The 22,276-nt window shown below is 53.5% G+C and overlaps 1 long non-coding RNA gene across 1 annotated transcript; it reads left to right on the top strand.

Moving 5' to 3' along the window:
* The first annotated feature begins 17,357 nt into the window (after positions 1–17,357).
* Positions 17,358–21,683, top strand: LOC123145659 (uncharacterized). The gene is made up of 3 exons (XR_006472359.1): positions 17,358–20,676; positions 20,755–20,908; positions 21,292–21,683. It is a non-coding gene; the product is annotated as an uncharacterized lncRNA (long non-coding RNA).
* Positions 21,684–22,276: the final 593 nt, after the last annotated feature.

The raw sequence follows: 22,276 nt of genomic DNA, 5'->3' as shown, positions 1-22,276 counted from the left end.
CTAGTGGGAATTTTTAATTATAGGATTAGATGCACACCCACTTAGTTTCATCTTGAGCTTTCATACACTTCTAGCTCTTAGTGCATTCATTGCATGGCAATCCCTACTCCTCGCATTGATATCAATTGATGGGCATCTCCATAGCCCGTTGGTTAGCCGCATCGGTGTGAGACTTTCTTACTTTTTTGTCTTCTCTATATTTACCCCCATCATCATACTCTATTCCACCCATAGTGCTATATCCATGGCTCGCGCTCATGTATTGCGTGAGGGTTGAAAAAGCTGAAGCGCGTTAAAAAGTATGAACCAATTGCTTGGCTTGTCATCGGGGTTGTGCATGATAAATACTTTGTGTTAAGAAGACAGAGCATGACAAGACTATATGATTTTGTAGGGATAGCTTCCTTTAGCGTTGATATTTTGAAAGGCATGATTGTTTGTTGGGATGCCCGAGTATTGATGTTTTTATGTCAAATTATAGACTATTACTTTGAATCACTTATCTCTTAATATTCATGCCATGATTAGACAGATGATCAAGTTTATGCTAGGTGCATTCCACATCAAAAATTATCTTTTTTATCATTTACCTACTCGAGGGCAAGCAGGAATTAAGCTTGGGGATGCTGATACATCTCCGTCGTATCTATAAATTTTTATTGTTTCATGCCAATATTATACAACTTTAGCATACTTTTGGCAACATTTTATATGATTTATTTGGACTACCTATTGATCCATTGCCCAGTGCCAGTTCCTGTTTGTTGCATGTTTTTGTTTCACAAAAAATCCATATCAAGCGAAGTCCAAATGCAACAAAAATTTATGGAGAATTATTTTGGAATATTTGTGAATTTTGGGAGATGGAATCAACGAAACGGGGGCCCACAGGCCCCAAGATACACCAGGGCGTGCCAGGGGGTGCCCGGCGCGCCCAGGTGTCTTGTGCCCTCCCCATAAGGCGGTTGGGGTCCTTCTTCTGGCGCAAGAAGGTAATTTATGGAAAAAAATCGTGTAAACATTTCAGCGCAATCGGAGTTACGGATCTCCGAGAATTTAAGAAATCGTGAAGGGCCAGATCTTAGGAACGCGAAACAGAAGAGAACAGAGAAGGAGATCCAATCTCGGAGGGGCTCCCGCCCCTCCGCCGCCATGGAGGCCATCGACCAGAGGGGGAACTCTCCTCCCATCTAGCGGGGGGCCAAGGAAGAAGAAGAAGAAGAAGAAGGGGGGCTCTCTCCCCCTCTCTCTCGGTGGCGCCGGAGTGCCGCCGAGGCAAGGATCGTGACGGCGATCTACATCAACAATCTTGCAACTGATACGTCTCCAACGTATCTATAATTTTTTATTGTTCCATGCTATTATATTATCCATCTAGGATGTTTTATATGCATTTATATGCTATTTTATATGATTTTTGGGACTAACCTATTAACCTAGAGCCCAGTGCCAGTTTTTGTTTTTTCCTTTTTTTGAGTATCGCAGAAAAGGAATACCAAACGGAGTCCAATTGACGTGCCAATTTTTGATGATTTTTTATGGACCAAAAGAAGCCCCCCGAGTAAAAGAGTTGGGCCAGAAGAGTCCCAGTCTGTCCACAAGGGTGGGGGGCGCGCCCTACCCCCTGGGCATGGGCCCCTATCTTGTGGACGACTCAGAGACCCCCCTGACGTGAGACCGATGCCAAAAATTCCTATAAATACAGAAACGTCCAGAACATAACCTAGATCGGGAGTTTCGCCGCCGCAAGCCTCTGTAGCCACCAAAAACCAATCGGGACCCTGTTCCCGCACCCTGCCGGAGGGGGGATCCCTCACCGGTGGCCATCTTCATCATCCCGGTGCTCTCCATGACGAGGAAGGAGTAGTTCGCCCTCGAGGCTGAGGCTATGTACCAGTAGCTATGTGTTTGATCTCTCTCTCTCTCTCGTGTTCTTGAGGTGGTATGATCTTGATGTATCGCGAGCTTTGCTATTATAGTTGGATCTTATGATGCTTCTCCCCATTCTACTCTCTTCTAATGGATTGAGTTTTCCCTTTGAAGTTATCTTATCGGATTGAGTCTTTAAGGATTTGAGAACACTTGATGTATGTCTTGCGTGGGATACCCGTGGTGACAATGGGGTATTCTATTGATTCACTTGATGTATGTTTTGGTGATCAACTTGCGGGTTCCATGACCTTGGGAATCTATGCATAGGGGTTGGCACACATTTTTGTCTTGACTCTCCGGTAGAAACTTTGGGGCACTCTTTGAAGTTCTTTGTGTTGGTTGAATAGATGAGTCTGAGATTGTGTGATGCATATAGTATAATCATACCCACGGATACTTGAGGTGACATTGCAGTATCTAGGGGACATTAGGGTTTGGTTGATTTGTGTCTTAAGGTGTTATTCAAGTACGAACTCTAGGATAGATCGAACGGAAAGAATAGCTTCATGTTATTTTACTACGGACTCTTGAATAGATCGGTCAGAAAGGATAACTTTGAGGTGGTTTCGTACCCTACCATAATCTCTTCGTTTGTTCTCCGCTATTAGTGACTTTGGAGTGACTCTTTGTTGCATGTTGAGGGATAGTTATATGATCCAATTATGTTATTATTGTTGAGATAACTTGCACTAGTGAAAGTATGAACCCTAGGCCATGTTTCAACGCATTGCAATACCGTTTGTGCTCACTTTTATCATTAGTTACCTTGCTGTTTTTATATTTTCAGATTACAAAAACCTATATCTACTATCCATATTGCACTTGTATCACCATCTCTTTACCGAACTAGTGCACCTATACAATTTACCATTGTATTGGGTGTGTTGGGGACACAAGAGACTCTTTGTTATTTGGTTGCAGGGTTGTTTGAGAGAGACCATATTCATCCTACGCCTCCCACGGATTGATAAACTTTAGGTCATCCACTAGAGGGAAATTTGCTACTGTCCTACAAACCTCTGCACTTGGAGGCCCAACAACGTCTACAAGAAGAAGGTTGTGTAGTAGACATCAGCTACCGTCAACACTAACTCTCTCCCACTGTATGCAGCGGTGTAACTATTGGGGAATGAAGCATGCAATTTAAAAAATTTCCTACGCTCACACAAGATCTATCTAGGCGATGCATAGCAACGATAAGGGGAGAGTGTGTCCACGTACCCTCGTAGACCAAAAGTAGAAGCGTTTGACAACGCGGTTGATGTAGTCGAACTTCTTCTCATTCCGACCGATCAAGCACCGAACGTACGGCACCTTCGAGTTCTACACACATTCAGCTCGATGACGTCCCTCGAACTCTTGATCCAGCAAAGTGTTGAGGGAGAGTTTCGTCAGCACGACGGCGTGGTGACGGTGACGGTGATGGTGAAGTGATCTGCGCAAGGCTTCGCCTAAGCACTACAAAGATATGACCGGAGGCATAAACTGTGGAGGGGGGCGCCGCACACGGATAACAATTGTTGGTGTGTGTTCTAGCGGTGCCCCCCTTCATATATATAGGTTGGAGGGGAGGAGAGGCAGCCAAGGGGGCGCCCCAAGTAGGAGGAATCCTACTTGGGGTCCTCCCAATTCGGCCTCCCCCCTTTCCTATTCCTATTCGGAGTAGGAAGGGAAGAGGGGGAAGGGGGAATCCTATTCCCTTTTTCCTTTCCTCCTTCCCCTTTTCTACTCCAATTTGGCCAGCCCATATGGGAGGGGCGCACCAGCCCCTTAGGGGATGGTCTGTCCCCCTCTTGGCCCATTAAGGCCCATATAGTTACCGGGGGGATGCCCAGAACCCCTTCCGGTGACCCAATATGCTCCCGGTACCCCCGGAACACTTCCGGTGTCCGAATATCATCGTACAATATATGAATCTTTACCTCTCGACCATTTCAAGACTCCTCGTCATGTCCGCGATCTCATCCGGGACTCCGAACAACATTCGGTCACCAAATCACATAACTCATCTTCCCCTAATAATAAAGCAATTATTGCTTCTGCCCGACCGCTCACCGTCGTAGCGCTTTTGCTTTTACAACCCACAATCCTTTTCTAATCTAAAAGTGAAAAAACGTTTCGTCCAGGGTTTGTAAAAAAAATGAACAGACACAAGCACGGGCTCTCCACTCTCCCTCGCCTCCTGAGCCGCCAAGAGGCGCACGGGCTCTCCTCTCTCCCTCTCGCCGGTGAGGGAGTAGATCGGGCGGAGGCAGAGCTCCATGGCGCGGCATCGGGGTGGCGCTGGTGGTTGCGGTCGGCGGCAGTGCTGGCACGGCGGCCATGGCGGGCGGTGAGGTCGGAAGCGCGGGGCAACGCGGCTCGGGAGGCGGCGGCGCGGGGGTTTCTGGAGGCGGAGGAGCTCGGGGCTCACCAACGCGAGGAGGCGGCGATGGGCGGCGGCGCGGCTCAGGCCCGGGTGTTGGGGTTTTGGTGCGACATATGCCAACGGGTGGCTTATCATGGTGGGGGATAGTAAGACGTCGTCGGTGCCAAGAAGCGGGATGAGGCGTAGACACGTACATCGGTGAACTTTACTCAGGTTCGGGGCTCTCCTAGGAGATAAGACCCCTAGTCCTGCTCTGCGGGGGTCTCCGCATGATCACTATATCAACAAGTGTCTACAAGGTGCTCCTTGAGCTGTTTGCTAGAGGAGGAAGAAGGGCTAGGCTAGCTCTCCCCTCTCTCCATGTATGTGGTGGTGTAGTCTAAAGATCTGAACCCTTTGCATGGGTGCCCTGGGGGTTTATATAGGTCTACCCCCAGGGGTATAATTGTAATCTGGCCGGGTGTAGGACCAGGCCATCAGTGTCTCTTGTAGCCGGCTTCTCCGCGGGCTGCTGGGGCCCGCCGACTGGTGGGCCCCGCCGGCTGTCCTGTACTTGGACGACCGGCTGCGCCTGCCGCTTGCGGGTCCTGCCGGCTGCTTGTTACTGTAGTCATGCCTCTCATGACGCTTGCTTTGTCGAGGAGGGCATGGCTACAGTCCCGCCGCCTGGCGGGCATTTACTGTAGCCATCCCCCGTCTCTTCTGGTTAATGGTGCACAAGCTCCTAGGAAGGGGAGGGCCGCCCTCTGGGTGCCGGCCTCCCCCTCGGCCGGCTGGCCAGGCTTGCCGCCTTCTTGCTTCTCGCTGGCAGGTAGGGACCGCTGCCTGCGGGCTGTACCGACAGCCCGTCGTGGGGGCATGGTTCTTCTGGCTTGGGTGATGTCATGGGCGGAGGGGCCACAGTGCCGCGCCGTGCAGGAGATCTCCGGCTTGTACGGCGCACTGTAACCATGACTTGCCCTGGATTTGGGGGTGGCAGGCTTCACTGTTGCCACGCCCCGTCTCATCGTCTTTATGGGGGTGCAGACTTTGAGGGCGCTTGGGGGCCGCCTGCTAGGAGCCGACCTCTCGGGAGGCCGCCTGCTAGGAGGCAGCCCGCTTCGTGGCCATCTTCTGGGGCCAGCCGCCTTCTTGCTGCCGGCCGTTTGGACCAGCCAGCCTCCAGAAGGCGGCGGCCATGCATTGAAGTTTGAGGGGCGTAGTTGGCCCCGATGTATTGAAATGCCATGGGGGGCAGATGAGGCTACCCATGGCCAATAACTCCGACAGTAGTCCCCGAAGCTGGTGGGTTGCTGCGGCTGACGAGGCAGGGTGCCCCAACAACTTCCAACTCTGTATAGTCTTGTTTGCGTGTCTTGTTTGTCTTCTCGTATGCCGACTGCTGGGAGTCGGACGCGGCAGATGGCCTCCTGGTAAATTTTGAACTGCCAAGGCGGGAACCAGGTGGCGCCCTAGCTAGGCCCCTAGGCCTGCCGCCCGCCGCTCGCTCGCCATGCGGCGCCAGCCGGTCAGGCCGGCCTGCCAGCCCACGAGCGTGACAGGACGTGCTGCAGGCCGGGCCTGCCACTACCAAGCCTCGGCACGCGCGTAGATCCGCTGCGGCCGAGGCGGGGCGGTGGGATCCCATGCACCATCACTACGCGCTTTAACTGCGCGGTAAATGCAGGGTCATGGGACGTGGGCGCAGTTAATCCCACGCCCCCCCACTCCCCGCCCCCTCGGCTTCGCATCCAGGGGCTATAAATTGGGGGAGGAGGGGAGCGGCCGAGGCATGTGCGCTCTCCTCTTCCTTGCCCCCTCTTGCTTCTTCTTCTTCCTCGCCGCCGCAGCGCTCGAACTCCGTCGAAGCGCCGCCGCGGCTCGCCGTTGCTTTCGAGCCTCTTCTTTCTGCTCCGTCGAGGGCTTACGCACCCGTTGCTGCTTTTCGGTTCTTCCTTGATCTCGAGCCTCCATGGAGCGCGCCGGCGATTGGAATGGCTCCGTCATCGATGAGGACCATCTCAACTTCCTTCGCGACACGCGGCGGCTGCCCGGCGAGGGCTATGTCAAGACGCGTGTGCTGCCCACCGACAAGATTTCGCCGACGCCAGAGGAAGGTGAGCGCGTCATCTTCCGCTCGCACTTCCTCTGCGGCTTCGGCCTGCGGGCGAGCGGCTTCCTCCGCTCGTTCCTCACCTTTTATTGCCTCCAGCCGACCAGCTCACACCGAACACGGTGGTGGTGTTGTCGGCCTTCGTCACCCTCTGCAAGGGGTACCTCGGCATCCTCCCCACCATCGAGCTTTGGGGGGCTTTTGTCTACACCAACCTGGGCACCTCTGCGAGGGAGGAGGCAGCCCACTGCGGAGCCTTCATCGCCGTGCGTCGTCCGGGTGCCGGAAATGCCTTCCCGGCCATCAAGCTGATCCAGTCGGTGAAGCTATGGTAGAAGTCGTATTTCTATGCGAAGAACGTAAACCCGGTGATTGACTTCCTCAACCTGCCGGAGTACGTAGCCGGTCCGCCTGCCGAGCCCCGCACCAACTGGGCCTTCAAGCCGAAGCCGCTGTCGCCTGACGCTTCCGCCGCCATCGCCCGCCTCAAGGTGATGAAGGAGTCGGAGGGCCTCAAGGCGGTCGACTTGCTGCTCGCCTTCATGGTGCGCCGAGTCCTCCCACTCCAAAGTTGGCCTCACATCATCAGCCAGATGAGTGGGCATCGCGACCCATGTCGGATGTACACCAAGGAGATGTCGACTGCTGAGGTGGCCTATCTGGTGAACGAGATAGTCAACCTCAAGCTCGAGCCGGAGGGGTGGTAGTTTGGCAAGCAGCCGTACTCCCACGTAGATCCGCCGCCTATGGTAAGCTCTCAGCTCTTTTATTTTTTCTCTCTTGCCGGGTTCTCTTTTGCCGGCCTCTCTCTTGCCAGCTTCTGTCCTGTCGGTTTCTCTCTTGCCGGCTTCTCTCCTGCCGGCTGACCAGCTCGACCATGATGCAGGTCCTCCCCCTCCAGCTGGAGGCCAACACCGACTTCCTGCCGGACCGGGATGCGAGCGACGTGGCGGACCCCGACTTCGGGGCGGCCGCCCTGGAAGACGACGCCACAGGCGGTGGTGGCGGAGCAGGCGACTCTGGAGGAGGAGGCGTGGAAGACTGGTCGGACGACGACGAGGAGGACGAAGAGGAGGAGGAGGCGCCGCGCCATCCACCGCCTGCCGACAGGGAGGGCACAAGCTCCTCAACCGCGCCGACCGCACCAGGCGGTGGGAAGAAACACCGAGGCGCGCTGCTTTTCGGCAGCCACCCTAAGAAGCCGAAGCACTCAGCCGCCGCGGCCAAGAGCACGGCCGCTGCAACCAAGCGGCGCGACGCCACCGCGGAGGCGGCCAAGTTCTAGAGGGCCCCCAAGAAGCCTCCGATGGTGTCGGCGTAAGTCCTTAGCCCTTCTTGTGTCTTCTTTTTATTCTTTTATCTTGTCAATTTCTTCTGAATTTCCTTCTCATCCTTCTCTTGAGCAGGGCCCCGCTCTCTCTTGAGCGGTCGACTTGGCCTCCGTCGTCAGGGCGGCGGAGGGCTCCACCAACAATCGTCGTATAGACCCGGCTGCCGATCTCCGGGAGGCATAGGAGAGGAAAGCACGGGAGGTGCGGGAGGAGAAGGAAGCCGCCGCCAAGAAGGCGGAGGCCGACAAGGCAGCCGCTGCCAAGGCGGCGCAAGCGGACACGGACGCGGCGGCCAAGGCCCAAGCCGACGCCGCATCCAAGGGAGGGGAGGAGGATGCCGCACGCCAGCAGGTCCCGCAGCTCATCATCCCCCTTCGCTCTGCACCACCAGCGCCAGAGTTCTTGGCGCCGGCTGGGGGAGCCGTCGATGAGCAGCCGATGATGGAGAGGGAAGGCGGCGACACCGTCTTGCCAGAGGCGGAAGTGCCTCTGCAACCGCCGACTGCGGACGCGCAGGGCCGCCAGCCGGCCACCCCATTGGTGACGCCAGCCGGAGGCAAACTGGTGGTGGACTCGGCTCCTATGGCCCGCACTCTAGCGCGCCGTCAGATGGAGAAAGCGGCATCGGCGCCGAGGCCGACGGAGGTCGGGATATCCAGCTCGTCGGCCCCTGAAGCCGATGCTACCAGCGCCGTGCCGGCGGAATGGGTGCACGGGGGCGGGACGAGCGCCTTGATCAAGGCGGCACAGGATGTTTAGGCCGGCTTCAAGGCCGAAGCCGCCGCCCTCTCGCAATGCATGAAGGCGTTCGTGAAGACGTGGGCCACCGTCCGGGTACGTGACTTGCTTTTTGCTTTTGATTTCTGTAATCTTTGGTGGGGGCGCGCCAGCGCACCCACTGGTTGTAGTCCCCGAGTTCTAGGCCGGCTGCTGAGCAGGCGGCTTGGAACTTCTCAGTTGGTTCTGAGCTCTGGCTCACTTCTCTTTCTGTTGCTGTGCTGCAGGATTACCACAACATCCGTGCGGCCACCTTCAATGCCAACATCCGGGAGTTGGACCGTCGGACCGCCGACTTGATAGAAAGCCGGAGTAAGCATGCCATCTTCTTTTCTCCGCAGGGGCATGTCAGTGCACCCGCGGGCTGTAGTCCCCGAGATGCCAGCCGACTGCTGAGCAGTCGGGTCAGCAGTCGGGTCGGATCTTCCGGTAATTACTTTTCTTCTTTCTTGATTTTCTGATATCTTCTCTTTCTTGTCCTTGCAGAGACAATGCCGTCTTGCAGCAGCAACTGGGCAAAGCCAACATCGCACTGCGTGCCAAGGAGGACGAGTGCAACAAGGTGGCCCAGGAGCGCGACCGCCTGGCCAAGGAACTGAAGGACCAGGTGGAGCTTCACAAGGTGGAGGACAATGAGGCCAAGCTCCTGGCCGAGTTCGAGACCGAGCGCACGGGTTGGGCCGAAACGGAGGCGACACTGACTGTCGGCTACGGCCAGATCGAAGACATAGTCGAGGGTGAGCTTCCTTCTCTTTTACCAACCACCGGCTTGTCGAGCGAGCCGGCTTCTGGCTTCTGACTCCTGACTTATTGTTTGCTTGTGCAGACTTCTTCCCTGGTCATTCTGCCATCGCCAACCAGGACATTGAGGCTCGCCGCGAGGAGCGCAGGGCGGGAGGTGCGCAGATTGCGGCCAACGCCCCTCGGACCCTTGGCGAGCAGCTCCTTAGCATTCAAACTCGCCTCCAGCCGACCCATCACATGCTCCGCCGGCTGCAGCATGCTGGGGCTCAGGCGATCTCCGCCCTCTGGCCAGACAGACAAGCCCCACGCACCCCCAGTCAGACTGCCGACTGGCTGGAAGTAGCTGTCGGCCGTCTTGAGGCATGGAAGGGCTCCACGGCGCGAGCGGGAGCGAAGCGAGCCTTGGAGTTTGCCAAGGCGTGGTATCCTGGGCTGGATCTGGCCTAGTTGACCATGTTTCGGCAAGAAGCCAGTGCTGAGTTGGTGCGGTGGAGCGTGACCTCCAAATTCGCGCGTCGGCGATCGCCGTGTACACCAACACCGGTATCTTTGTCCCTGAGCTGAACGAAAACGGCGTCGAGGCGCCGCCTGAATGGTTCGGACTGAACCCGGACGACGGTGAAGACTCAGCAGAGGACATCGCCTCCATTGACGAAGGGGAAGACGAGGAAGGCGAGGATGATGATGACGGCGCGCCGGAGGTCGGAGCGAACGGCCAGCCTCAACTCGACTGCGCCTCCAGCACCGAGCCGTGTGAAAGCACTTCGACTATTGCTGAGGGCGACCAAACCGAGACTCGCCAGCCGACCACTCCACCAGCCAGCGCTCCCGACTCCACCAACCTGCCGAACTCGCCTGCTGCCCCTTTGGTCTAGGCCGCCAACTTATCGTAGCTTTTCCTGCTTAGTAGTCTTCTCGACAAACTTTTTGTTAAATTTGCACAATTCCACCCGCGGGGTGTATTCAAACTATGTTAAATGTTGGCCGAGGGCCTTTTTGATATGTAAATTATTTCACGCACAAGCTGTGCTTTTGCCGAAATCCGACTTTTCTTGCTTTTTATTCCCTGGCTTTTTCCTTTGCCGCCCTCCCACGGTTTCCTACTTGCCAGCCGGGCAGCCGCTCTGCGGACTGCGGCCTGGTCAAGTACTTCACCATTGTGGGAGGACAAGTACTTTGGCCGGTTGGAATATTGCAAGCTAAGTAGGAAGCCGGCCGGCCGGCTGCTCAGCAGCCGGTCGGTGAGGCGAGAGGCCGGCTTGTCCTATGTCAATGTTTTGGTCCTTAGCCATTTTTCATGTGAGCACCCGTTTCTTGCCTCTAACCCTTGCCAAGCGAAAAGTCGCTCTGCGAGCTGCGGCTTGTTGCAAGAGGGGGCTTAGGTGCTGGCACATTACTTGTCCGACTGCAGAAATACCGACACAGTACAAGGCGGCAAGCCCCCGGGCCGACTGGTCAAACCCGGTTTCAGGCAGAATAATGAAATAACACATTCATAGGCATAATACTTATCATACAGATAAAAAGGGGCAGTCCCCAAGTGCTCCTCGAGGGACCCGAAGTCTTCGTACTTAATACAAAAGGTAGCGTGGTACATACTGCATCAACTGTAAAATCTTCGAAGGAGATTTGCGTTCCATGGGCACGCCGTTTCCTTGCCGGAGTCGTCCCTCTTGCGCGCCCTGGGCTTCTGGGCGTCGATCAGATAGTAGGCGTTGTTGCCCAAGGCTTTGTTGATGATGAAAGGGCCTTCCCAAGGGGCCGAGAGCTTGTGCTGGCCGACTGTTCGCTGGATCAGCCGGAGCATAAGGTCTGCCTCTTGGAAGGATCTTGGCTTGATCATCTCGTCGGTTGGCAGCTCTTTGTTTACTAGAAACTTGAGGATGGGCTCTGCCCATGATGGTGCTTGCATTTCTTCTATCGCCACTATGGCCACTTGTACGAGGGCAGTTGGGCTGGGCGGTGGCAGGTTGGGGTCGGCCGTCGCTTGCTGTGTTGTTAAAGTCCCCGAGCCGACTGTTGAAGTCCCCGAGCCGACTGTTGAAGTCCCCGAGCCGACTGCTGCAGCCTTTGAGTCGGATCCGACTGTTTCAGGAGAAGCTGGCATGAAGATAGAGTTTGATTCTGGAGAAGCCTTGATCGACGGCTTGTGGAGGCACTGGAGGAAGACGCCGACTGGTATTGCTTGACGGGTGGAGCCGATCCGTGCCAGGGTGTCGGCTGGCTCATTATCGTTTCGTGGCACGTGAAGGAACTCGCACCCTTCAAAATATCCGCTGAGTTGCTGGACGAGGAAGCGGTAGCTTGCCATGTTTGCATCCTTGGCGTCCCAGTCGCCAGACGACTGCTGGACCACCAAGTTGGAGTCACCGTAGCACATAATCCGGCGAATGCCGAGTTCTTTGGCAAGCCGGGGTCTGTGTACCAGTGCCTCATACTCGGCCACATTGTTGGAGGTGGAAAAATGGATTTGCAGTGTGTATTTGAGCTTGTCGCCTTTGGGAGAGGTGAGGACGATGCCGGCTCCCAAACCGGTACACATCTTCGAACCATCAAAGTGCATCCGCCAATGGGTGGAGTCCGGCGCTGGCGGCAGGTACTGGGTTTCGGCCCAGTCGACGAGGAAGTCGGCCAGTGCTGGGGACTTGATGGTGGTGCAAGGTTGGTAGAAGATGGTGTGGGGGGCCAACTCCATGGCCCATTTGGCCACTCGGCCTGAAGCATCTCGGATGCCTATGATCTCAGAAAGCGGAGCTGTGCAAACAACCGTGATGGGGTGCTCTTGAAAGTATGGCTTCAATTTCTTGGCGGTGAAATGCACGCCATAGCACATCTTCTGGTAGTGAGGGTAGTTCTGCTTGGAAGCCGACAGTACTTCACTCAGATAATATATCGGTCTCTGGACCGGCAAAACCTTGCCATCTTCCTTGCGCTCTACCACAATGACTGTGCTGACCACCCGGCTGGTGGCGGCTATATACAGGAGCATGGGCTCCTTAGCAGCCGGCGCGGCCAGAACAGGCGGCATGGTCAACATCTTCTTGAGCTGGAGAAAAGCCTCATCCGCCTTGTCATTCCACTCGAAGTGAGTGGTTTTCTTCAGGAGCTGGTACAGGGAAAGTGCCTTCTCGCCTAGCTGACTGATGAAACGGCTGATGGACGCCAGGCAGCCGGTGAACTTTTGGAGATCTCTCAGTCGGGTAGGCTTCTCCATTCTCTCGATGGCCTTGATCTTCACAGGGTTGCACTCGATGTCGCGTTAGGAGACCAGGAAGCCGAGGAGCTGGCCGGTTGGTACTCCGAACACGCACTTCTCTGGGTTGAGCTTGATCTAAAATTGGCGCAGATTTTCAAAAGTCTCCTTGAGATCTTCTAGGAGGGTCCCTCGCTTCTTCGTCTTCACCACAACATCGTCCACATAGACGTGGGCGTTTTTCCCGAGCTGCTTGAGGAGGCACTTTTGCATGCAACGCTGAAACATGGCACCGGCATTCCTCAAGCCGAACGTCATCGTCAGGTAGCAGAAGGCTCCGAATGGTGTCATGAAAGCGGTCTTCACCCTATCAGCCGGGTTCAACTTGATCTGGTGGTATCCTGAATATGCATCCAAAAAACTCAACAACTCACATCCGGCTGTGGAGTCTATCACTTGGTCAATCCTTGGCAAGGCAAACGGATCTTTGGGGCAAGCTTGGTTGAGGCTGGTATAATCAATACACATGCGCCACTTGTTCTTCTTCTTCAGTACAAGGACCGGGTTGGCCAGCCAATTTGGATAGAATACTTCCATAATAAAGCCGGCTGCTAGGAGCCGGGCTATCTCTTCACCAACAATTCTTTTCTTTTCTTCCGACAGGCGGCGGAGGGGCTGCTTGACTGGCTTGGCGTCGGGTCGGACGTGTAGCTTGTGCTCAGCGAGATCCGTCGGAACACCCGACATGTCCTTAGGAGACCATGCGAAGATGTCCCGATTCTCACGGAGGAAATCGACGAGCTCGCTTTCCTATTTGCTGTCGAGGTTTGTACCTATGACATCGTACCTCTCTGGGTGCTCTGGGTCCAACGGTATCTTCTTCGTCTCCTTGGCCGGCTTGAAGGAACCTTCAGCTTCCGACTCCTTGGGATCAGGGGACATGTCCGGCTGCTTGCCGGCCATGGCCACAACCCGGTCAAGGAGCCGCTTCTCAGCAGCAATCACAAGGGATTCGGCCAGCCGACTGCTAGCGGCCGCGCAGTCGGACGACTTCTGGTAATCTCCGGAGATGGTAATAACTCCTTTGGTGCTTGGCATCTTCATCTTGAGATAATCATAGTGTGGTACTGCCATGAATTTGGCCAAGGCAGGTCGGCCAAGCAGTGCATGGTAAGGGCTCTCAAGGTCAACTACTTCAAACCAGACGGGCTCTTGGCAGAAATGATCTTTGTCTCCAAAGAGGACATCTATCTTGATCTCGCCGATTGGTGAGTGAGAAAGGCCAGGAACTATGCCATGGAAGACAGTCCGACTGGGCAGGAGATGCTTGGGTTTGATCTTCAACTTCTCCATAGTGTCGTGGTACAGGATGTTGATGCTGCTGCCGCCATCTATCAGGATTCGGGAGAAGCGAGCAGCTCGCCTCTCCGTAGCAAAGGTGGCTTCCAACACCAGAGCGTAAGAACCCGGAGAAGGCATTACTTCCGGGTGATCAGCTCGACTCCAACTGATTGGCTTCTCTGACCAGTGCATGAGCTCTGGGGCTTTAGTAGCTACGGCATTCACTTCTCGAGACTGTTGGCGACGGCTGCGCCTGTCGTCAGCCACACTGGTGAAGACAACGTAGGCTCCTTGCTCTTCTGGGTACTCATCTTGGATGGCTGCAACTGGCCGGGCCGCCTGCTGTGGAGGAGGAGGCGGCGGCTGGCCAGGTGCGGAGGAGGCAGCAACCCTTCGTCCTTGGAGATTCGGGTGAGCCAATGACACTTCCGAGTGATGTGGTTGGATGGCTTCACGCCGCTGTGAAACTTGCAGGGGGCATCAAGGGTTTGCTCATAGGAGAAGGCGGGCAACCAATTTGGTTTGCTGCCTCTCTGACGTTTGGGAGCCGGCTGGCCCTCCGGCTGCTGGTCTTCGACTGTCACCACTTGCCGGCTGGTGGAAGCTGGCTGTGGCGCCTTGCGCTTATTGTCGCTTTGCTGCTAACGCTAACTGGTGTCGCCAGCCGGAGTCTGAGGGGCCTGAGGGGCCACTTTGCCGGATGCACCAACTTGAATCTCCATCTTCATGGAGGAGTCGGTCGTGGCATACTAGTCCGCTATGATCAGCAGCTCGCCGAGGGTCATCGGCTCATCGCAGAGGAGTTTGTGCTTGGGCAGGGTGACTTCTCTGCACCCGGCTGTGAAGTACTCGATGGCCTGCACCTCATGCACGCCCTCGCAAGAGTTGCGCAGCTCGGCCCAACGCGTGAGGTAGTCGCGAGTCGATTCGGTGGGACCTTGGACACACAAGGAGAGCTGGCGGGGCTTGGGAGGTCGCTTGTACGCGCTGCTGAAGTTGCGGATGAAGGCCTCAGTGAAATCTACCCAATTGTTGATGCTGCGGGGCTTCAGGCTGTTCAGCCATGTCCGGGCGGTGCCCTGGAGCATGAGCGGAACGTATTTCACGTCAACACGCTTGTTGCCATTTGCTATGCTGACGGCTGTGGAGTAGTCGACCAGCCAGTCTTCCGGCTTCACGGAGCCGGTGTACTTGGATGTATCTCTTGGGAGCGTGAACCCTTTAGGGAAAGGCTCATCACGGATGCGGGGGCCAAAACAAGGCGGGCCCAGCGCGTCTTCTTCTTCTAGCACCAGGGATCGATTGAGACGGTCGATCCGGTGGCGGGCATCATTCTCTCCGATTCCTTCTCAGGGGCCAAGCCGGCCTCCGAGACTCGGATGATCAATAGGCGGCGGGGAGACGCGCCTTTCTCTGCACGGGGGAGGCTGATAGTCGCCTGGTCGTTCCATCGCCCATGGTGATGTGCGTCCGGCTGTGGCTCGCAGCCGGCTCCTTGTCTCATCGTCTGCGGGCGCCACCAGTCGGCGTCCGAGATGTCGAGCCATGCTCTTGGCCTAGAGGCGGGTCGTCGTTCTGCCGGCTGGGCGCTTCGGTGCGGCAACTGGCTTCTTGCTGCTCGGCAGCCGCGTTAATGAGCCGCTGGACGTGCTCCGTCATGTGGCGACGCTCGTCGCCCTCGAGGTTGTCCAGCTCGTCTGCTGCCACCTGGGCAGCTCGTATGTTCTCCATGGGCGTGGCGTAGATGCGGCGGGTTGCCCCGAACATGCTGGCAATGGCCGCGCCATGTTGCGGGACCGTGCCGATGCGGCTAGGCTCGGCAGGAGCCGGCGTGCCGCCAACAGCGCGGTCCATCTCGCGCTGGTAAGCCTCCGAAAGGCGTCTCATGATGGCTAGCTTCTTGGCACTCTCGACCAGCTGGACATGGCGGGCTTCCAACGTCTCGGCGTCGGCGTCTTCTGCGATGGGTGCCGGCAGGTCTTGCAGCGCTGCCTCGAGCAAATCTCGGGCACCGTCACCGGAAGCTCCATCGTGGCTGATGACGAGCACCTCAGTGACGGTGCTTCCGCCGTTGTTGACGCGAGGGGGAGGATCATCAACGACCACCACGTTGGTGGGGAACGCATCGAGGGATGCTATGTCGGAGTCGACAAGCATCGGGTCGGTGGAGCCAACCGACTCCAAGTCGACGGCCGGCTTGTTGGCGACGTGGAGCTGGTCGAGGAGGCTGACGAGGCGGCTCTCGGGGCCGTCAGTGCATGCGTCGGATGCAGGCTCGTCAGAGAGGCGGATCTCGCCAACAAGGTCGGCGAGGCAGCTTGCCGCGCAGGCGACCTCCGCGCCATGCAGCGCGTCGGCGCAAACGCCATCCGGCGTGCCTGGCTGATTGCGCTCGCCAGGGAGGAAGAGGGTTCCCGTCCAGAACAGATCTCCAGACGACGGTGCACCTAGCACCATGGTGGGCGCCAAATGTCGGCGTTTTGGTGCGACATATGCCAACGGGTGGCTTATCATGGTGGGGGATAGTAAGACGTCGCCGGTGCCAGGAAGCGGGATGAGGCATAGACACGTACGCCGGCGAACTTTACCCATGTTCGGGGCTCTCCTAGGAGATAACACCCCTAGTCCTGCTCTGCGGGGTCTCCGTATGATTACTATATCAACAAATGGCTACAAGGTGCTCCTTGAGCTGTTTGCCAGAGGAGGAAGAAGGGCTAGGCTAGCTCTCCCCTCTCTCTATGTATTTGGTGGTGTAGTCTAAAGATCTGAACCCTTTGCATGGGTGTCCTGGGGGTTTATATAGGCCTACCCCAGGGGTATAATGGTAATCTGGCCGGGTGTAGGCCCAGGCCGTCAGTGTCTCTTGTGGCCGGCTTCTCCGCTGGCTGCTGGGGCCCGCCGACTAGTAGGCCCGCCGGCTGTCCTGTACTTGGACGACCGGCCGCGCCCGCCGTTTGCGGGTCCTGCCAGTTGCTTGTTGCTGTAGTTGTGCCTCTAATGACGCTTGCTTTGTCAGAGAGGGCGTGGCTACAGTCCCGCCGCCTGGCGGGCGTTTATTGTAGCCATCCCCTTCTCTTCTGGTTAATGACGCACAAACTCCTAGGAAGGGGGAGGGCCACCCTCTGGGTGCCGGCCTCCCCCTCGGCCGGCTGGCCAGGCTTGCCGCCTTCTTGCTTCTCGCTGGCAGGTAGGGCCCGCCGCCTGCGGGCCGTACCGACAGCCCGTCTGGGGGCATGGCCCTTCTGGTTTGGGTGATGTTGCGGGCGGAGGGGCCACAATGCCGCACCGTGCAGGAGATCTCCGGCTTGTACGACGCACTGTAACCACGACTCGCCCTGGATTTGGGGTTGGCAGGCTTCACTGTTGCCACGCCCCGCCTCATCATCTTTATGGGGGTGCAGACTTTGAGGGTGCTTGGGGCCGCCTGCTAGGAGCCGACCTCTCGGGAGGCAGCCCGCTTCGTGGCCATCTTCTGGGGCCAGCCGCCTTCTGGCTGCCGGCCGTTTGGACCAGCCGGTCTCAAGAAGGCGGCGGCCATGCATGGAGGTTTGAGGGGCGCAATTGGCCCCGATGTCTTAAAATGCCATGGGGGAACTGGGCTTGGCTTGGGATGAAGGCGGCCCAGGGCGCAGGAGCTCGCTACTAAAGGCGTTGTGCTCGTTACTGGAGAACAGAGCAGCGGCAGGAGGCAGCGAACAATGGCCGGCGCGCGAGGTGGGACTTGGCATGGCGGAACTCGCCGGGTCCGGCCGTGGGTGGCGCTGGACGCCAACAATCGGAGCACCCTACACCGCCTTTCTGCCTCTGCTCCTTCTTTCCTCCGCGCGCCTGAGCTCCTCGTTGTACGCCTCCCGGGAGGGCTCGCGCTCGCCGCTCGACCAGAGCCACCGCCAGCCAGTCGTCGTTGCACTTGCCGGCGACCCCTCCGCCCCCTCTGCACCACCCTCCACCTCAACTTTGGGTGCACATGTGTTTGTGGATGCTCTCGGTTATTTTTTGCACACAAGGTGTTCGTGTGTTTGTCCGAGCCAGCTTCTGTCACAAATCCTTGAGGTAAGCTCCCACATGAATACATCATGAGGGTAACTCTCCTTCCATATGATTCAAAACATGGTAATCGGGTTACTAGAATAATGGTTTGCTAATTAATTTACATCATGTGGAGTTTCAAGACACATGGGTACGCCGGCTCCTATTGCTTGACAAATGTATATCTAGAGATTTTCTTTAACCGTATAAAGAAGTTACAGTTAGGTGTTGCCTTTTTTTTATGCCTAGACACATCAGCTTCAATAAGATCTGGGTGCTCATGGTGAGATATATATGCATGCATGTTGTTTTTGCTGCGCCTTTTTTTCTTTTATCTCTGCTGCACCTTTTTAGTTTTAGTTGCTGTTTACCTCCATCCGACTGAGTTGAGCTATCGGAGGTGCTGCAATGTTATGGTTTGGCATCTACAGGATGCCATCTCAGGTCATGGATCCACTGTAGCCGCTTTGTCCTTCACTGAGGACCTTCTCATCCCCCACAGAGATCAGAGGTAACCCATGCAGTTGGAAATTGATGCTCAAGTTCTTGCTTCAACAAATTTTGTTCCGGGTATAATTTATGGCCATGCCATGTATTAATTATTATTCTTATAATGGTCATCTGAATTTGCAGAGAAAATTAGATTTTGGAAGCAGGAATCCTTACCTCATAAGATGGATGAGCTGTAGGATTTAATTCTGTTAAGCTTGAATTAGTTTTTGATCATCATGTTCCTTGTATTAGGAATTCATTCATGCCTTCCAGCTCTAATTTTTTCATATTGTTGGTGTATGCTGGGAGTCACATTGTGAATGCTAGCAAACATTAGGATTGGGAGTCTTACCCTGTAGGTTATTAATATCTTTTCCACTATACTTAGGTTCAACAATTTAATTTGTATTAAGGTCACACAAGCAGTTTCGTTTTCAGATTACATCTCCAGGACGGCGACGGTGAGGTTGCATCTCTGCTGCCGTTCCACCCCCAGCCCCTTCTGCCTCTGTCCTCCTCCCAGACCTTGGAGCAGAAGCCCGCCTTGGTGTCACCCGTTGCCGACTCGGATCAGGAGAAAAAGGGCCCGATCCACACCTGAATTGCAAATTACCATGCTTGAAATTATCTCGCCATTCTAAAAACTTCGCCAGAACGCCAACCACCCATGCTCTACCTGAGGTATGCCATTTTACAATCTAAATCTCCAGATCACATGCCAAGATAAATGGGACATGTCTAATATGTTCAAAATTTCGAAAGAGCATGAGTTTTGATCATAACTTCCATTCCATCGTTGTTACCTTAGGTTCTTCTTTTACCATATGTTTGGCAAAGAAAAGTGTTGTGTATCTTATATTGTTGGAAGAAAGCTTTGATGCGTTAAGAGAACAATTAATGATGAACCTCCACCAGGACTTATATTAACTATTGCATATGAGAGTAAAGTAAATGACCGACAAAGGAAATGTTTCACACATAGCACTTCAGTGTAGCTGAAATTATTACTAACTAGATACGCCCTTTTACTTAAAGTCTTATACCAAGCTTTGCTGACTGTAGCAAGCTGAAGGATAGATCAAATTTATCTTGTTGTTTGTCTGTGTGCTGCAATATCTTTTGCAATGACTAAGCTGTAATTCTGTACTCGGGCGGTTTAAACCATCTCTTCAGCTGTCCTGCTTTTGGAAAAAGAGCAGCAGCTCTGTTGAATACCCAAGTTGATCCATTTTTACATTAGTTGACCTCATATCATCTATGTAAGGTTTCAGTCAAGCTTTTACTAACGGCCTGATGTAGATATAATCATACTGCTAAGTTCTTATAATAATGTCATCACAAAGATGTTCTGTTTGTTTGGTTAATCATAATGCTAATTTTCTGTAATTTTTTCATCTCGTCATTCTACCGACTTCACCGGAACACCATCACCTGTGCAACATCGACTTCACCGGAACCCGTGTTGCCGCTCCAATCGGTACTCATCGTTGTCCTGGCTAGATGTGATCAGCTTGATCCAATCATAGTTGGCAGTGGCGTGGCATTTTAGCTTACAATCAGTTCGGGTACTGATTGGAGCTGCTCTAGATTCTGATGTTGGGCTCAACCTGGATAGGTGGAATAGGTCGTGGATGTGGTGGCTGCTTTCTCCAATTAAATAATCCATAGAGTTGCACCATAAGATGGATTAATTACAAGTGGCTACATAATTCTTTGTTTGCCAAGCAAATGTCTATGCTATTTCCTACAAGAAACTTATGTTTGCTCTGTTTTCATTTCTGTTGGTAACATCAGTGCTTTTCCAAGAATTGTTTCTTCTTACCAACAGGGAGGTTGGTGTGTGAGGATGTTGTATTTAGATGCTTTCTAGATTTTGCACAAGCTCAGCAAAGTAATATTTCTGATTTGGTCGTGTTGGTAGCCTCGCATTGTTGTATTACACTGAGCTATCTTTTTGTTGGTTCTACGATCTTTGTCAAAGGTTGTGACATCTTCGAAGATGTTTGGTTTAAGAATCAGCGTAATTTTAGAGCAGCGATTTACATCTCCCTATTTATGTTTTCATGTGCACGGTCATAGCCTTAATTTGATACGTTTAATTGATAATGTAAGACTTATTTTTTGCATATTGTATTTCTTGCTTCATAAGTTGACAAAGCTGCTCTATACATTTTGTCCTTTTTCTTGTTATGGGTGATCCTTTTGTATAGTTTATCTGAACAATGGTATGCTTCTCTATAAGATGCTCTTGCAGTTTCCTGTCAACAGGATACTCTTGTTGAGTTATTTTTGTGTGTGAACAGTTCAGGAGCTTTTCCCTGAACTGAGTGATCTAGAGGGATGCTCAATTCGCTATGGACGAAGTGGGAGGTCTAAGGTATAGATGCAATCTCATGTTTTTCTTTGTTCCATGTGTGTGTTCTATGTTATACATGGCAGTATTTCTGTATTGCAGGCAACAACTGAAGTTATATTTGCAAGGCGTGGTGATGTTGTTGCTGTGACGAGGAACGGTGTCCTATGAAAATGCAGATACTTGGGACTAACACTCTTGATCGAGCTACACTACCAACCGATAATGGAAGGTATGCTAGGAATGCTGCCAAGAGGTATGTTATGTTAGGTGCATTACTTATGGAATCACATGATAAGAGAATCAATGAATTAATATTTTGGGAGGTTGGATTCCTGATGTGCTTAGCTAGATTGACAATCTTTTCAGTACAAGTTGGCTGTACTAGTTTAGTCAGACTATTCACACACCAGCATATATATAGTCCTTAGGCCTGTTGATTTCCTGTGCCTGATCTATATATCATACCTGATCTATTCCAAACATGCATTCAGTAGTTTTGTAAAGCTATATATTCTTCTTATTTTAAACATTTGTTCTGTTTGACGAGATGCATCACCAATGTTCAGATGTGCCATTCTTCTCATAATTTGTGTTATTATTAGCTAGATAACCTAGATTTTTTCCTGTCTTCTGCAGGACACTAGGACTGCAGCTTAATTCCTAAATCTACATTTTAAGGAGAGGGTGGACTTTTTGAGTATACAGAAAGAAGTTGAAGGAGGACAACCACATGGTCACTAATTGTAGTGCCTGAGGGAGTAGCACAGGATCTTATTGCCAAAAGTATACTTGTACCGAAAAAGGCTTTCGCCCCGCTTTATATATAAAGCACCGATCAACAAGCATCCAGTATAAACACACGCCACCGCAACACACGCACACACCCAGAGCAGGATACATATGCGCTGAGCGCAGCAATGATACGTCTCCAATGTATCTATAATTTTTTATTGTTCCATGCTATTATATTATCTGTTTTGGATGCTTAATGGGTTTTATTATAAACTTTTATATTATTTTTGGGACTAACCTACTAACCGAAGGCCCAGTGCAAATTGCTGTTTTTTGTGTGCCTATTTTAGTGTTTCGCAGAAAAGGAATATCAAACGGAATGAAACCTTCGTGAGAGTTATTTTTGGAACGAACGTGATCCAGGGGACTTGGAGTGGACATCAAGAAAGAAGCAAGGAGGCCACGAGGCAGGGAGGCGCGCCTGCCCCCTGGGCGCGCCCCCACCCTCGTGGGCCCCTCGCAGCTCCACCGACCTACTTCTTCCTCATATATATCCATATACCCCAAAAACATTCAGGAGCACCACGAAAACCTATTTCCACCGCCGCAACCTTCTGTACCCGTGAGATCCCATCTTGGGGCCTTTTCCGGCGCTCTGCCGAAGGCGGAATCGATCACGGAGGGCTTCTACATCAACACCATAGCCTCTCCGATGATGTGTGAGTAGTTTACCATAGACCTTCGGATCCATTGTTATTAGCTAGATGGCTTATTCTCTCTCTTTGGATCTCAATACAAAGTTCTCCTCGATCTTCTTGGAGATCTATTCGATGTAACTCTTTTTGCGGTGTGTTTGTCGAGATCCGATGAATTGTGGGTTTATGATCAA

The sequence above is a fragment of the Triticum aestivum genome, chromosome 6D (genome assembly GCF_018294505.1).
Source record: "Triticum aestivum cultivar Chinese Spring chromosome 6D, IWGSC CS RefSeq v2.1, whole genome shotgun sequence".
Taxonomy (NCBI): Eukaryota; Viridiplantae; Streptophyta; class Magnoliopsida; order Poales; family Poaceae; genus Triticum; species Triticum aestivum.
The sequence above is the reverse complement of the archived record's forward strand: the minus strand, read 5'-3'. Positions and strand labels throughout refer to the sequence as shown.